A 13,455-nucleotide genomic window follows, 5' to 3' on the forward strand; every position below is an offset into this window, starting at 1 on the left:
TAGAATTACCATCAGTTTATCGCCTAATTATGAAACTATCCACTCTGCAATCATAACAACAACAACAACACATACACACACACACACACACACACACACACACACGCACACACACACACACACACACACACAAACACAGGATTGAGTGGCTTATCCTGATTTCATGTTAAGAAATCTGCAGACCGATTACAAAAAAAAAAACAAGACCAACTTTATTTATAGCTGGTTGATCTGAATCTTTCGTGTTTCTATTGACCAACAACTAAAAAACAAACCTGACCAGAGATTTAAACACACCTGTTTAACCTCATTAATATTCACCTTTTCAGCAGGTTAAATAGTCCAATTTGAGAACAAAGTCAATCAACCAAACCTTCACTTTGCAGTTTTATTGTTTTCCTTTTTGACCTTCTGTACATATTTGAGTGCATGCGTGGACAGAGCCATGCATGAGGGTGCTCGGTGACCCGATCACAGCGCAACATTTGATCTCCAGCTCTGTTGTTGTTACTGGCTGCATCCTCCATACGTGCCTGGTGTGCTGAGGAACAGGGACATAAACCTTTCTATACTGTCGGAGATGAACAAAAACCAGTCAGAGACACAAATCCTGCAGATGAAGCTCTGGTTGACTGGCACACAACCATCACTCAGATTATAAAAGATCGCTTTGAGGTGGTAATTCACTTTGTTTCTGAATAATTAAAGAAATGCTTCCATTTAGATGCATTTTGGATCCAAGCACAGATATGGAGGCGCTGTCACCATGGTCACCTCCAGGGTCACGTGGCCGATGGAGGCATCCAGGAGTCTTCTAATATGGCCTGCCCGTGTACTGGGGCAGTGTTACAACCTCACAACACTGTGATGCTTGTGCACCAAATCTTGTGGGAAGCTAAGAAATGGTATTCAAATCGAAGTGTTTTCTCTCACAGGCGGCAGATACAGATAATAAACAGACGTGTTACAGGGTGAATAAAAGAACAGTGGAATGAGAAACCATTTCTAGTAATGGAACACGAACGCGCGTGCGCACACACACACTCATGCAAAATGAGAATTGTTTCTGTTTGCTCTTCTCCATCTAACATTTCTCTCCATAAAGCCTGACCACATTACCAACATATGTTTGTGTGTGTGTGTGTGTGTGTGTGAGTGTGTGTGTGTGTGTGTGCGTGCATGCGTGTGCATGTTTTCCACCAGAGTGAGTTGATCAATTGTGATAGGTCTTGGGGAGAAAACCAGACCACAGTGGTTAACACTGACCTCTCTAGTGCTTTCTCTCTCCACCTCCTATGACCCCCCCACCCCCGACACACACACACACACGTTTCCTCCACTCTCTTTACCCTCTAACTTCATTTTCCTTCAGTTCATCCCTCTTCTTTCAGAGAAGGTCTCATTCAAATGACGCTTTTGCCTCCCACCCATTTCTCCCTCTCATTGCCACCCCACCCAACCCCCAAATCTTTCCCATGATAGCATCAATCTGACAGGTTTGTTGCATGTCACGCTGTGTGAAATGGCTCTAATAAAATCTCGGTCACAATCGAAGCCGCTGTGACTGTGTGATATCAATTTTGAGGCGTGTCAGAAGGACCTGAGCTTTCAATCTGGGAGAGAAGGCAAAAGTAACTAGATGTGAAGGATCTGTTGCATCTCTGGATGTGGCCAGTCTACAATGTGTTAAATTATTGGTTTTGTATGTTAAAGATTACAAATGCGCAGAAGAAAAATAAGTCTTGACTTAAACTCAACAACAGGAGTGAATCTATGCTGTGCACCATCTCCCCCCTTTCTCTCCATCTTACTGCACATTTCCCCTCCCAATATCTCATTTCCCACTCTCGTCACTGGGTCATCTCTTCCCATCTGTTTCCCCTTCTGTACATTTGTCACCCTCTCACTCTATTTCCCTCATTCCGCTGCTTCCCTCCCTCCATCCGAAGATGCCTTGCGTGGGCATCTTTCAACGGTCTGAATTCATCCATCAATTACTGCCTGAATTTCAACTCAACCTTCCTTTGCAACGTTTCCCAATTTCATATGTTGTATGATTGTTTTTTCCCTGTTTCCTCTGCTCTTCCCCTCCTCCCATGGTCAGAATTGTCACATTGGGAGAGAATGCAGTGATAACCTACGTATATTAATATCTGCAATCTAAACATGCCAAAATCTCAAACATACTCAGCGTCAGCAACCGCACCAGTGCTCAGTACTGTTTTTCCCCAATTTGAAACCAGGTACTAGCTGCAATCTCAGCTAGTACAATTCGTCTTATTTTATTTTTCATTCCTCCTTTTCAGATCCAACCTTCAGCATTCTTCCATTGAAACTTGAGGTGTTATAGATATTGCCAATATGTTGATAGATGTGAAACATTCTTTATGTTTATCAGATGCAAACTGAATGGATCTGCCGAGTGCTACCTGCTTTAAAATCTTGTTTTTCCTGACAAAGATAATCTGTCATACTTCAACGTTTGCACCATCTCATCTCATCTATTTATGTCTGTAGTGCTTTTAAATTTTAATTTATTCACTGGATGTTGCTGGTGTTCCATGAAGATTCTGGCAGTGTGGCATCAAACCACCGACGGACCTCCATAACATGCTAGCTTAGCATCTAAAGCTGCTCGGTGGAGTTCTTCAAAAGGGCAGAATCCACTGAAATGGACTCTCTGTTGTCCACAGTGGCTACTTTAAATATACAAAATGGCCTCCAGACAGCAGTCACTGTAATTAGATTCCTCTACTTACCTTAAATTTTATTCAATTTATCTGCCCTTTGTTGTCTTCATGGCTACCTAACCTCTCAAGCCTTGGGCCATTTTCATATTGCGGCAATAGATAATTCCAAATCCTTAAAAAAAGAAGAAAAAAAGGGCAGCGTCTGTTACTTCGTGTTCCAGGCTGGCAAGAGCATCAACTGGTTAATCAGACACAATGGTGGAAGATGAGGGGAGAAGAGATAGCTGTGATGGATGTGGCAATTTGAGCTGACAGCAGCATCGCGAGAAGCATAAAATAAAGGAGAAGTATTGTAGGAAGTGCCCGAGGCGGCAGGGAGAGAGAAAAAAGTGGTCCCTGTCTCAACTGGACCCACAGGTAGTGACTGTTGCCAGGTACATTTAAAGTCTCACCCCAGGGTGCACAACAATATAGAAGGCAGCTGGGATGTTCACACATTATATTCCACCACACTCACTCACGGAGTGTGATGAGGAGGTTTTCTCACCAGGATTGATGAAAGAATCAACCATGGATCCAAACACACAATCAACCAGACTAAGCTGCCACTTTTACAATTAGCTATTACAATGGAGCCAATGTGCTGGGAGGAGATTCGGGCAACTTCTCAGGGCCTCAAATGGTTGTTCGTGTGAGTAAGTGAGTAATTTGTGGCACCGAAAGGTGTAATCTTGATGCTGAAAACACTCTCTGAAGAATGAAATTAAAAAACAGGCTTTATGTGTTTCTGCTTCATTGAATAAGCATGAATCATTTTTCATGGCTAACAGGTTTACTTTTAATTCCTTTGCCTAAACTTCATTTAGAAAATGAATCGGGCCTGAATTAATTAACGCCAGCCAATGACAGTTACTAAGGTTGGACTAATTCAGCTCTAATTCTGTTTGAACCTTGATGATTTTCCACATCCACCTGATCTCTGTGGAAACTCTGCTACTTCTGTTGCCTCTCAGAAATCTGCTTCGAAGCATCATCATTTAAAGAAATATAAGGTTTTTATTGGACATATAATCATTGTATTTGCAGCTCAACTACAGTATACTATAAGGCACACAATAGACTATTTACTGTATAATTTAGATCATGTTGCTGTTGAATGAACTTTTTTTTTCATCTTTTGATTGTCAGTTCAAAAGATATGTCCATTAACCTGATGGACTGGCACGCTGCATTAAGCAATATAATTTAATGCATCGCTCAATCTGACCCTGATCTGACGCAAACATTAAGGTGTCTCAATTTACCCAATATTGACAATAAACAAAAGCAGCAGAACCAGTTTACTGCAGGACGCCGTTCATCATTGATACCAAGCAGCTCAGCCACACCTTCAATTGAATTTCTTTGCTTTAGCACCATTTTTTTTTTTTGGGGGGGGGGGGGGGGGGGGGGGGGGGGGGCTATCGAGGCTCTTTTTAAAATTGTCTGCCCAAAGGAAACAAACAATAATGTTGAGAGGTTATAAAAACGAGAATTTTAAAAAAGAAAAAAAAAACACTTCCTTAGTCTCTAATGTCACCACAATATCTGCTGCATTTGCTTGGAGAAAAAAGAAAAAGATGTGCTCCGAATGAAACAATGTGCTGAAGGGACACAGGCCATTATCTGCTGTTTTCAATAATGTGGTGAAAAGCGCTGCAGTGGTACGCTTAGCACACTTCATCAGCTGCACAAACCACGGTTGTATCCGAGTTTTAATAAGGAGCAGCTGGAAAGGTCACTAGGGGGCCATAGAGGGGTGAGCAGGATGGGGAAAGGCTACTTTAAAAGTTCTTACACCACTCATAATACTACAAAACAATACTGAGGTATATCAGCTAATAAAGTGTGATGGTCCCGCGTGACCTCATCCAACAAGTTTATTTCTAATTTTAATACTTTACATTATTAGATTAAGTTGAATAAGAGACTGCTGCAGAATTTCTACAGTCTTGGCCTAGCTTGTCTGCAGCCTAGCGATGCTGCAGTCAGGGTTCTTAAGTAAACTTAGTGGTAGAGTTGTTGCTCCGGTCACATGAGGGTCATCTGAAGGATGCTGTTAAATCCTATAAATTTGAGGGGTTTTTTTTAAGCCGATAAGTGCTTGTCTGGTGACCTTCATGAAACATTAGTTGCAATTTCTGCATTTAGCATCTTCTGTTAAGCTTTTCAAGTGGGGCTTTCAGCAGCCATTTTATTTCAATTTTAGCTGCTGAAAGCTCAGAATACTTTCAATTAACAGTCATTTGGAATTCAAACTGCAGTTTTGTTTTGTTTTTTATCTTTGGGCTTCTTTCTTTTTCCCATCTTAAGACTGATGACATAATTAAAAAAGAGTCAGAGCACTTCCAGGACCAGAATGTAAAAAGGCTGTAGTTTATCGTCATAAAGAATCTAATCAGTTTGCTGAATGTTGTCCTCTGCAGCTATTTGCAGATATACATTATACATATATATAGAACATGGTCAGTTAATCTGAATATCAGCAGGAAGGTGAAAAAATGTCTTCCTGCTAATTCTGCCCAACTGAAATGTTCTCTTAGAGAAACGTGAATGAAAAAAGTCAGCCACAACTGCAACATGATGGAGCATATTCTAAGAGTGACTCAGCATCATCCATGCACATCACATGCACTTTTGTCCTTGTATCTCTCTCAACCACGGAGCACTTGGACTCAGTATGCATCTTCTCTTCTCGTTCTGTCCTTCTCTAAATGTGAAGACATTTTAAATAAGATGGTACAAGAGTTGATTGTTATCCAATGATGCAACTGAAATTGCACTAAAGTTAGTTTCTAAAAACCAGAAACAGTTATAAACACTGCAGAATTACCTGTTGATGATAACTAGAGAGTTTAAATGTGCAAATGACCATTACTGATGTATTAACTTGCCCGTTATTATTATCGATATTCTCGGCTTGATCTTTTTTCATACATTTCATTTCTTGGCCATATTATTCGCCATCGAGTTCTATTGATATGCTAATTGCTGCTTATCTTCTAGAAAAAATGGATTTTGATTAACATTATTAATTCTGTTTCAGAATCTTGATCTCACCTTTCATTCTACCCTTTCTTTTTGAGCTGCATATCAAGACCAAGATTTTGTTCTTTTCCCATAGAATAGTGCTTAAGTTAGTTCCTGTATTTAGATCTGTTGGCTTCTGTGAATCAGCCTTTGCATCATCCACACTGGGTGATGACTTTACCTTCTGATGGTCCACAAAGTCCCCAGAAAATTTTAAATGCTGCAGTTTTAATCCACGCTAGAAAATTGGTTTCTTGTCCAAGTTAGGTCAGACTTTAAGGTACATTTAGGTGATGACATACGCCATTGTGCTCTCACTCCGATCCTTTCCTATTTAAGCAGCTATTCCTTCCTCTTTACTACACTTTTAGTGACCTCTTTGTCCCACATCCCTGCTGACATTCTACAAAGTGATTCCACTGAGACCTTATATCCAATTTAAAACATTATCTCCTACCTTTAACCTTGAACTGCCTTTAGTCTAGAAATCAGCAGCCACCATTAATGAGTCTGACTGGTCAGTCTCAGTATTTCTAGTTACTTCAGCTTCCCAACAATGAGAAGTCCAAAAATGAATTATGTTTGATCAGAACTTAAAGGAGCCAAATTGAAAGTCACACTCTGGAATGTAGGTAGTTTGCCGAAAGGCACTAGAAAATATATTGAAAATATTCCCAAGTAAAAAGATAGCAAGACAGTGCTCACAGTGCCAGAAAGAGCAAAACCATATGAAATATTAAAACAACATAAACAAGAACAATTGAATGCACAAAAACTGCATCAATTTGTATGTGCACCTTCACTGACTCCCTGGGCCAGAACATTGTCTTTTAAAGGCTAGGCCCCTCCCAATGGACCGTTCTGTTTAATCCCCATAAAAATGCCTGTATGCAGTTAGAGAGACATACATCATCCAAATATTCTGCCCAAACTAAACAAAGTAGCTATTTACACTAAACAGTTGTTCTGATACACTAAAATAGACCGAGCATGTCCCTACTCTCAGATAGGCACTGTCAACGACAACTTGATGCCACACATGGGTCCTTTCTTGCTGCCCAGAACCAGAATGGAAGCAGGAAGCAGAAAGAAACAGATACAATTTATCTGTAAATCATAAATAATAATTGATAGAAAGCTCACCAGCTGCTGACAGTTATTTTTGCTATGGCAAGTGTTGGACTAGACAGAGCACGCCGTGTAGATTTGACCCGAGTGAATGTTAAAAGTTACTTCCCAAAGAAATTGCGTTGAATTTTCATCTGTGAAAGGCAGATTAATGACAACGCCGTCAGGGGAGGCTGATCAATAGGAGAGCGGAGATTGCCGATTTAATTTATATATCGGCCTTTTTATCTCCAAAGCTCTCCGATCCATTAAAAGCTCTGATCAGAAAACTGATTGACAAGCTGCTGTTTGTAAATTGCAAATTGTAATTACATAATGAATAACATTCAACAAAATAGATCCTGTGGGAAACCCACTTATTCTCTGTCCGGTGAGTCAACCCTCGAGGCCTCCAGGCACAGACAGCTGAGTGACCACTTCCAGCCACAGCAGTTCAAGTGGGGATGATTGAGCTTTGAGTGCTTGGTGGATGGAAATTTTTACAAGTCGGGTAAGAGCTGGATAATACGCAAACTGTAGCGCAGGCACTCACCTTCAACCTTCATGGTATAAGTGCCGGCAGGTCCAGTCAGCAGGGCCTCGGCATAGCATCGGGCCACGGGCTAACCAATAAGGCTTAAAAACCTGTTTATGACGAGTGACTGCGACATCGCGAGAGGCTCTTAGGGGATTTAGAGACGTGCAAATAAGGAGAGGCAGTAGAGGGAGGCCAGACACGCATGAGACACTTGACTGTTATCCCTTGACTTGCTCTACAGATTATAATCATAATTTTTTTAAAAGCTGTTGAAAGAGAGATTTGACTGAATGCCAGTTGGCCTGTAGTGCAGCAAGCTGTTCGAACGAAGCGATCCTCTGTATCTCCAACCAATCTGAATTCATTTTTAAAACGGCAACCTTGTAGGGAGGGAGAGAGCATTAATTATTTTCATACATAAATTGAAATATTCTTAGAAGCCAACCAGAGAATAGACACAGCCATGAGTATTATTAAAAAATAAAAAAATAAAAAAAATAACCTGAGGTTTACTCAAACGATGGATGCCTGGGTTTGTCAGGTTATCAAACCTAGAAAATAAAAGAAATTGGCAAGGCATATAAAAAATAGGGCATTTAAAGTACAACTATTTTTTTTCTTTTGGGAAAAAATGGCTATGAATTAGTTTGATTGAATAAAGAAAATGAATGTTAAAGATTTGTTTAAGTAGTTATCACATCATTTCTAAACTATTACATCAGCCAAGCATGTGGCCTGCAAACACGAGGAAACAATAAAAAAGCTGCTTATACCAGCAGCAGGCGATGGCAGATCTACTGGTCCTAATAAGACATTAAGCCAGGATATCAATACTTTACATTATGTCAATGTTTTAAGTCATTGTGACACTATGTAAATGCTGGAAATTGCATTATGTTTCTTACAAAACAAACACACATCATCCCACACATTTGAAGAATCTCCCAGTGATGATCCGCTCAAACAAATAGCGTTTTCCATCCATCCTCCACCGCTCATCCGGGGCCAGGTCGCGGGGGCAGCAGCCCAAGAAGAGAAGCCCAGACCTCCCTGTCCCCAGCTACTTCTTCCAGCTCATCCGGGGGGATCCCCAGGCGTTCCCAGACCAGTCGAGATGCATAGTCTCTCCAACTTGTCCTGGGTCTTACCGGGGGTCTCCTACCGGAGGGAAATGCCCTGAACACCTCACCAGGGGGCATCCTAACTAGGTGCCCAAGCCACCTCATCTGGCTCCTCTCAACACGGAGGAGCAGCGGCTCTACTCCGAGCTCCTCCAGGATGGCAGAGCTTCTCACCCTATCTCTAAGGGAGAGCCCAGCCACCCTACGGAGGACGCTCATTTCGGCCGCTTGTACCCGTGATCTTGTTCTTTTGGTCATTACCCAAAGCTCATAACCATAGGTGAGGGTAGGAACAAAGATCGACCGGTAAATCGAGAGCTTCGCCTTTTGACTCAGCTCTCACTTCACCACTACAGACCGGTGCAGAGTCTACATTACTGCGGACGCCGCACCGATCCGCCTGTCGATCTCCTGCTCCATTCTTCCCTCACTCGTGAACAAGACCCCGAGGTACTTGAACTCCTCCACTTGGGGCAGGATCTCCTACTTGACCCGGAGAAGGCATTCCACCTTTTTCCAGTTGAGAACCATGGCCTCGGATTTGGAGGTGCTGATTTTCATCCCAGCTGCGTCACATGCTGCGGCGAACCGATCCAGTGATCGTTGGAGGTCACGGGCCGATGAAGCCAAGAGGACCACATCATCTGCAAAGAGCAGATACCTGATCCTGAGGTCACCAAACCGGACCCCCTCAACACATGACTGCACCTAGAAATTCCACTAGGCGCTCGCCAACATGCCCCACCCCCAGGCCTGGCTCCAGGAGGGGGCCCCGGTGACCCGCATCCGGGCAAGACGTTTTGATTTATGAAATCCCTAAAAAAGAGGCTAAAGGGACTCATAAGCATTCGCAGGAATAATCTAAAATGATTTTATGTGTAAACTTCATGAAGGACTCTATTAGAAGAGAACAAAAGTGTAAAAAAAACAATTAGAACCATTGCTATGTTCTATACTTTGCACTTACAAATTCTAGGGATACAAATTCAAGGGCAAAAGACCAGTAGAAAATGGAAGTGAAATGAGCTGAAATGAGTTTAAAGACCTGCTAATTAAAGACAGACAGTGTAATAATTCAGAAGCATGGTTGGTTTGCAACAAGCAATTGAAACGTGTCCACATCTTCAGTGCAACAAGACAACATGAGCTAATGGCCGAGTCCATTCAATACCTGTCTCACTTGTTCTGGAATCCTCTAGCAATCATCTTTGATCAGAACAGAACATCACCAGAGCAACAGAGCAGCACAACCTCCACCATCTCTCTATATGGAATGGAGCTGTTCAGTGACATCAGCCGTCATATTAAAAAAGCATCTGCTAAAGCAAACGCAGGCACACGACTGTGCGAGACTGAGGAGACATGAGCAGAGGAAAAATACGACAAAAGAATACAGGAAAAGGAGCTGTGGAATAAATTTTAAGGAAGTAAAAGAGAATTTCATGTCATTCCAGAGGCAGGTCCCAGCCCCACCCTTCTGTGTCTGGATCTGTTCTTTACGTCTGAGCCGCCTGATACCCAGTTTCCTCTGGGTATCGATTACTGCTAGAACTGCACACCACTTGTCACATCTCATGGAATCCTTCTCACTCGCCGCTCTCATTCCCTTTGAATTCTCTGGATTATTTTCTTCTCTGCCGACTCCTCCAGCAGGTCTGTTCAATAAGGAAATATAATATCCTGGTGTTGTTTTCAACAGGAAGTGATCTTTGATCTGCCCCTCCTCTGTGATCCCAGGGAACATAAATCCCCTAATGACCCCGGGCACTACATATTTTACTGCCTATTAATCAGGGTTATCATATCAGCAGGAGCAATAATCTTTACTGATATGTTGGTGCTAATGGGGGGGTTGTGATGGCTGCTTACGTTTAAAAAAGCCCTCTTCTTGTCCACAACTTTGATAAAGTAAAATAAATAATAAAATAAAGGTTTGAGTCACTTATAATAAACAAACACTGTCATATTAATATTGAGCTCACACATATGAGCAATATTAAATTCCGCTTTGTCTTTAAGACTTTAGTGTTCTAATGGCACTAATACGACGAGCTGCGACTACAATGTTATATATATTTACATCTGATTACTGAGGAAAACACAACCAAAAAATGTATTTGCTTTCATGGGTTGTGCATGATTAATCTTTAAATATATACTTTCATTTTTGTTTTTTGTCTCATTTTAAATTCTCCCTGTTGACCTGTTTTTGAAGCTTTATCTCCCCAACGGCTGGTTTCACGTATCTATCTATCTACATCTCTCGTCCTGTTCCTTTTTTTAAAAAAATTTCACGTCTGAGACACCAGATGCTTGTGTTTGTGTTTCTTCTGAACTTTATTTCCATGTTTATGTGACTGCTTTGGGTTTGGAGCTGTGCATATATTTATGAATCCCTCCCGAGGTGTGCCCGTGCTCCACACCATGCACATCTATTCCAGCGCCACTGCATTGGCCACTACATCAATTATTGACATTTTTGGCACAAAACACATTCACTTTCAGGAACTAAGCCATGGTGAGGGGAGATGTAACAGGAGTAAAGGCGAAGGTTTGACATTCAGCCTAGGGTGATCACAAGCTGCTGTCCATCATATTTCACCTCCTTTTTATTTAAAGCAAAATAAACATCTGAAAGAAATGTGCCTGATAATGTCTGTTTACAGGATAGAAACCATAAACCCCGCACATGCAGACATTTCTTATCAAAACTAAAAGATATAGTCAAGGTTTTCTGTCCCATCAGGTGGGATCCCAGTTTCCTTTGTAAAAACTGGGTAGGAAAACCAGCTCAGGTAGCAGCCATGTAGGGCTGGGTTGATGACCCTTGCTCCACACAGTTCCAGGGATTTTCCACCAGAGGTGTGTTGCTGTTCTTGACCGGGTTTTCAAGCACGCAGAGTCCAGCTGAGTCCTTAGTGCGGGTCACTGATTGACCGGGAAAAGGGTGGAACAATCAGCAACTCAAATACAGTATTTTTCAAACCCGGCAACAGTGACAGTATTTTTATTTCTTCTGTGAACTAATAACAGCTGACAAAAACTGACAAGGTGATGCTGTTTCATTGCTTGGTGGCTGACCACAGAACACAGAGGGAGTTAGACGGCAAACTGAAATGTGAAGGTTTAGAAGTTCTCCGATCTTCTGGCTGCTCACGAGTGGACATTAACACAAAAGAGAAAAGAATACTAAACGCCATTAGTCAGAGGTCAGAGTGTGTTTTTATGACTTTTGTATATCAATTGTGGGACTGGTGATCTTACTTTAAACAAGGTGATTTACACCCTTGTTTCCTGTCAATATGGGAGACACATGAGGGTCATCAGGGTTAAGGACGGTAGAGAGGAGACAGAGACAAAATGCTGAAATAGCAATAGTAAATAAAGATGTCGTAAAGATGCTAACAAAGAAAAAGGATGCGAGAGAAACATTGACTTGAGATTCTGAAGGTTGTGGAAAAGAAATAGAAGAGGAGAGGTTGAGTGCAGAGTAATGAGAAGAGGAAATGATTGTAAGACAGTGGGGAGGAATAAAGTGTGTGGAGACCTCCCGCTGATCAAACAGCTTAGCAGGGTGTAATGGAAGTCATGTTATTTTGTAGCTCTACATGCAGATGTGAAGATGAACACATGTCAGAGGAAGGCTAGAACAGCACCTGCCCAGTCAGCGTAATGACCCAGGAAACCTAAAAACAGACTTAAACAACTCTAATTTGCATTTAGAACCAAAAATGTGCGGCAGCCTAACTGTGTGAGGAAAGTCTACAAACTTTTTCCCATCATGCATTTATGCATATTACCCTCCCACATGCACTGTGAGTAAAGGAAGCATCATTGTGCAACCAGAAGGAAGATGGTAGGCATTAAGTGTTTTCATGTCCGTCCAGCTGAGTGTGTGATGGAGAAGACGTAGATGAAAGAGCACCAACGAGGAAGCACTGGAGAGCAAAGGGTCACCAGAGAGCGTGGCACTCGTGAGGGCTGCAGACTATGGCCATCGGAACAGCACAACATCTGTACAATCTTAAAAATGAGGACCAAGTTATTCTTTCACTTCAGCGTTACTGTAGTTTCTCTGTGCATTGCTGGTTTCACCTGCTCTGCATGACACCTTTGGGCTCCTCACAGCTAAGTAAATACATTTTCTATCTGAGTGTGATCTCATCTCATCAATTGACCCAGTGAGGCTCAACAGTTTAAATCCCATCGCTGAAAAGACGGTATCATTAATTAACAAACACATGATAGTGCAGCTAAGCACCAAAATTAAACATTTTCCATTTGCCAATATTTTAGTGATATTTTAACTTCCTCAGTTTCTTTTGTTTGATGGAACATTCACAGACCTCAAGTACAAAGTGCACTGACTGGTACACTTTGCAATGTCAGCAAAAAGGACTCTCTGCATATACACATTAATCTTTCTTACCATTGACTATGATACATGAATTGTTGATTGAGTTTTGATCCAATAGCTTTGTCAGTGAGTAACAATAAAAATAAAGTGGGGAGCTCTATGGTCCCCGAGACATTTTAAATACAGAGGTCACCGATGTCAAATGGTGTATCAGTATCACAACTTTGACTGTGATAAAGTTGTTCCATCGATCTCAGCTGTTCCTCCAAATAATCAGTCCAGCTTCTTTAAGCACTGTGTCGTATATGCCTGCAAAACATAAATATCTCCTCCTGGTACCAGCCATGAGAGAAGCAATAGGCTGCACACGTTCATTTAACAAGGTTGAATAAAATCCAATTAACATTCTACAGGGCCTTTTAAAAAAGGCGGCAATATTCTTATGAGCATGTTAAAGTATACCTATGTCTCTTTCTCTCTCTCACACACACACACACACAGACATACACACACAAACGCACATCAGAGACGTTCAACAACTAGTCACAATGTTCTATTATCCTGTTTTTCATA

The 13,455-nt window shown here is 41.6% G+C and overlaps 1 protein-coding gene across 9 annotated transcripts in view; it reads right to left on the minus strand.

Moving 5' to 3' along the window:
• Positions 1-13,455, minus strand: part of LOC101065389 (leucine-rich repeat and fibronectin type III domain-containing protein 1-like protein) — a 115,517-nt gene that overhangs the window by 70,590 nt on the left and 31,472 nt on the right. Inside the window, exon 2 of one of the 9 annotated variants that reach the window (XM_029844078.1) lies at positions 2,760-2,862. The exons of the other annotated variants lie outside the window; for them this stretch is intronic. The gene's annotated coding sequence lies outside the window, so the exon portion shown is untranslated. The remainder of the gene's footprint in view (positions 1-2,759; positions 2,863-13,455) is intronic. 9 annotated transcript variants of the gene reach the window in all.

Source organism: Takifugu rubripes, chromosome 11 (genome assembly GCF_901000725.2).
Source record: "Takifugu rubripes chromosome 11, fTakRub1.2, whole genome shotgun sequence".
NCBI classification, from domain to species: domain Eukaryota; kingdom Metazoa; phylum Chordata; class Actinopteri; order Tetraodontiformes; family Tetraodontidae; genus Takifugu; species Takifugu rubripes.